The 4,406-nt window shown below is 38.9% G+C and overlaps 1 pseudogene; it reads right to left on the bottom strand.

Moving 5' to 3' along the window:
* Positions 1-3,084: 3,084 nt before the first annotated feature.
* LOC108400341 (small ribosomal subunit protein eS1-like) lies at positions 3,085-3,849 on the bottom strand (annotated as a pseudogene).
* Positions 3,850-4,406: the final 557 nt, after the last annotated feature.

The raw sequence follows: 4,406 nt of genomic DNA, 5'->3' as shown, positions 1-4,406 counted from the left end.
ACACCCAGTTTGTGCTATGTCTGTGGTTCATTTGCTGGTCCAATTCCACCAAATGGGTATTTGCAAAGAAAAGTACCAAGATCTTAATAATCAGCTTTGTGATGTCCCTAAGTAACTATTATAAAGTAATTCAAAACTGTAATGAGATATGCCAAAGAAAGGGAGTGTGGCATGGATAAATGATCTAAAATTGTTTTAAATGTCTAAACATTTAAAACATCATCTTCTCCCCTATACACACTGCCTGCTAGGAAGGTTAGTTCTCTAGGAGACTCCTTTAAGTGTCTCAGGGGGTATGAGTTTGCCGGTTTGGAGGGGCTGGGGCTAAGCAAAACCACCTTTTTTGGGGAAGGGGTGAGAGATTTAGGGCGAGGGTGAGGTTCTTTGGGTGGCATAGGAATTGGTCAGGCAGGAGTCAGGAAAGTGATGGCAGTGTGGGGCCAGAAGGAATGACTTGGGGGAAGACCTGACTGATGGGAGTTTGTTCCCGAAGAAATGCTCTGCATTGTGCCCTGTTCCATGGGCCCTCTCTTCGGAGCCTGTCACACTGTGCTTGCTTGGACTGGATTTCTTATAGAAGGGTAAAGGGGCCCAGCAGAAGCATGGGGTGAGGAGACAGGGGACCCCAAAGATTTATGTACAGTGAGAACAAGACTTGTCAGAGGTCAAGACAGGCCCATCTCAGAGAACTTGGGCCACATCTGCCTTTTGAAGTTCTCCTAGTACATTACAGCCATAAGGAAATTAATACAAATTTCCAAATGGGTTGGCAAAAAACATGACATGGCTGAAGTGTTTCCATTTAGCAAATTGATGCTTTAAACACATTAAACTTCAATGAAGAATCTCATTTGTAGCTAGTATCAAGAATCTATATGTGGTGCCCTTCATGGATGTAGGGCCTGGACCATTCAGGCCTACAGTCCCATAACTCCACGGTGGGAGAGACCTTTGGGACTCCAGTTTAACACCAATTTAACCCAGACTCAGCTGGAGGAGTGGACACCAGCCTTGGCCTGAATCCCTCCCACGCTGGCTCCTACTACCTTCAAGGCCCTTCATTCCATTTTAGAACACTTTCCAGTAGTTACAAATTCTGCCTGATGTTATAACTTCCTGTAGTTTGACAAGTGTTTGCTTAACATCCATTATTCAAAGAACAGTATTTAGAACAGGAAAAGCCCCATGAAACATGAGCAACAATAACCTTATAGATAGATAGGAACTCAGGAGAAGTAACCTTCCCCTCAACCCAAAGTTGCAAGAGACATTTTTACCCTCCAAGACCTCCCCACAGGCCCTTCACAAACCTGCATCTCAAGTTTTTTATCCAGGCAAAAAAGATAACCAGTCAGCCTGATTTCCTGATCATAGTAAACTGGGGGAAATGGAGACTTTTATGGTTGAGGAAAGATACAAAACACGTATTCCCTACAGTCTGGGCTTTGAAAACCCATTAGAGTTTTCCAAGTCATCCAAGGGGTTTATCTAAATTTAAAAATTTTTTCTTCAAACTTATATTTATTTAAACCTTGGAGATATGTTGGAAAGAATTGCTTAAGGAGATAGAAATGATAAAATCTAACAAAACTGAGCTATCATTAATCATATCTAATGCCTAAATAGTGATGGGACCTGTGCATTTCTTTGCATACCTGTTAACTCATTTGATCCTCCCAGTGAAGTATATCTTGTTATCATACTATTTCACTAAAAAGAAACTTGTAGCAACTTGACCAAAGGCACATGGTTACTAGGTAGCAGAGGTGAACTTCGGAAGTCTGTGATGAATCCACCTCCTCTTCCAAAAATTTACATCAATGGTCTTACGATAAAGATGTAAACTCTTTAAGTAACTGCAAAACCTGATTGTTTTGTTGTTCTGTTGAACACATGGTTTCCTGTTGATTAATGGCATACCTTTATCATTTTATTTTCTTAAAGTACAAGCTTAATTTACTGATTGTAATTGCATGAACTAAGGGAATTGTATTGCATTGAATAATTCTTCTGAGTAAGAATTTTTGCTGTGTTCATATCCATTCTCCTTTCTAAGAATCATCGCTCTTGCCTGTGCAAATTGGGTTGAAGTAAAGACTATACAATTAAGATTATGTAGCTATAACTTCACACACTAACTCAGTGTTTTTCAAACCTTAGTATGGATAGAATCACCTGGTGATATTACTAAAATTCAGATTCTGAGTCAGAAGGTCTGAAGAAGAGTGTGAGATTCTGTATTTCTCACAAAGTCCCATGTGATGTGAATGGCACCATCTGGAAAGGACACTTGAGTTGGCAAGGGTCTCACCAGTTCAGAGAAACCATCCATCAATCCCATTGTTTGATCGCAGACTGATAAAAACAAGCTGACTCTACAATTTTGACCAATTGTATTATTATTATTCGAGTATCTGTTTGGTGATAACAAGTAGGAAATGTAGGAAAATCAACAAACTAAATGAATCGCAATGAATGTATTTCTATCCCGTTTCCATTAACATTATGTTGTACTACTTAGGCCAAATTTTCACTTAGCAGAAACAAGTCTGCCTTGACTATATAAATAAGTTCTCCCTATCAAGAAAAAGAGAAAACAAACTTAGTTCATTTTCAAACACACTGAGCTTTTACTTCCGTGAACTGAAAGAAAACTGGCTAGAAGCCTGCTGATTCTCTCAGCCAATCAGAATAATGTGACCATAAATGTCCATGAATTCTCCCTTCAGTGGATCTCTGCCTTCTTTATTTCTGTCATGGGGACATGTATCTTATAGTTCTGTGCCACATACTCTGACTTTTATGTCTTACTTCCCTCTCTCAAAAAAATATTTGAGCTTAATAGCATCTCTCATCTAAAATTCCATTATCTTTTATGTTAAAAGGTATTAACTTAATACACATGCAGCTTTTGTGCACCTTTTAATAATAATATCTAATGTGTTTAGAAAACATAATATGACCCAGGTACTATTGTAAAGGTTTTATAAATATTTCATTTACTACTCATAAAAATCCTGTGAGATAGGTGTTTTTTTCCCTCACAAAGAAGATTTTTATTTGACACAATGAAAAGTTCGAATTTTAAACAGATTCTTGGACTGGTGGCTCGTATCCATTAACTCATTCAACTTGAACAGCTGTCTCATCCCCAGTAGCTTTTCCAGAACTACTATCTTCATCATAAAGCTCCATGAGGTTTTCCAATTCAAACTGGGCTTCTCCAGGATTTTCACTTTTGGAACAAAGACATCATGGAGTTGGTAAATAGATTGGCAAGCTTTTTCCCTGTCTTTTTCCATGCTGTCTGGAGTCAGTCTGTTGACCATTTCTTTCAAACCATTTGTCTGCACTTCTTGGGTCATGATTTCCATATTGTCCTTCCAAATTTGGAGGACCTTTTGATGCTGAGCAGAAGAGATCTTCCGAATCTGACTGTTGCATTTTTTCATAAAACCAACATAGATAGATGAAGCAAATAGCCATCAGTAGTCTTGACAGCACCATGGCTTCAGTCATGGTCTGCCATTTTTTGACCATGGGTAACATCCATGCCAAGGAAATTAGGCAGTTTTTGCCCTGAGCATCCTCAGCAAACAGTTCTAATCACAACTTCATCATCTTCATCAGTCTGCAGATCAGCAAGACACTTCAAAAACACAATCATTGAGACCATCAGATGCAATTTTGGCTCCTTGAGGTCTTGTGACTTGTGTTTTCCCAGTATTTCTTATATTGATCATGGCTGCTCCTTTCACATCATACTATCTTAGAAAATGAATCAATCACTTTCTTCTTGGCTCCCTTTTTGCTGCCTTTGATAAGGTCCTTGTTCTTGCTGACCTCCATGGTGATGCTCAGAGTGAGTATTACACACAATGTAAGCACAGCAATAGAGGCCCTAAGCAGGTAAGGATCTTGAATTAGTCACACAGTGAGCAGTTACAGAGCTGGGATTTGAAAGACCATTGCTTCTTGCATTTAATGATGGGCTACTACCATCTTCCTAGGCAGCATACTTTAGCTAATTGAGACTCACTATGTGTCAAAACCTTGAAAACATAGTAAAATATAGTAGCTTGTTTAATTCTCACACCCACACCTATGAGGAAAGAATAACTTTTCTCATTCACATAAATAGGTACTCAATCAAGTTCCCAAGGCAAGGGACCCAATCTATTTTTAAAGTCTGTGTTCTTTGCATAAAATCTTGCTATCTCCCTCCTTTTTAGTGTTCGAGAGAGTTGCCTCTTGTGTTTTGTTTTTTTTAATTGAGGGCCAGTCTGAAACCTTGCGTACACTGAAGCACAGCCTAGAATACATATTATCTGGGACCTTCTGGAAGGATCTAAAATTGCTTATCTAACTTTTCTTCCACCTTTTTCCAATCTTGCTTTCCCCACTTC

This window comes from Manis javanica, chromosome 7, assembly GCF_040802235.1.
Source record: "Manis javanica isolate MJ-LG chromosome 7, MJ_LKY, whole genome shotgun sequence".
Lineage (NCBI taxonomy): Eukaryota > Metazoa > Chordata > Mammalia > Pholidota > Manidae > Manis > Manis javanica.
The sequence above is the reverse complement of the archived record's forward strand: the minus strand, read 5'-3'. Positions and strand labels throughout refer to the sequence as shown.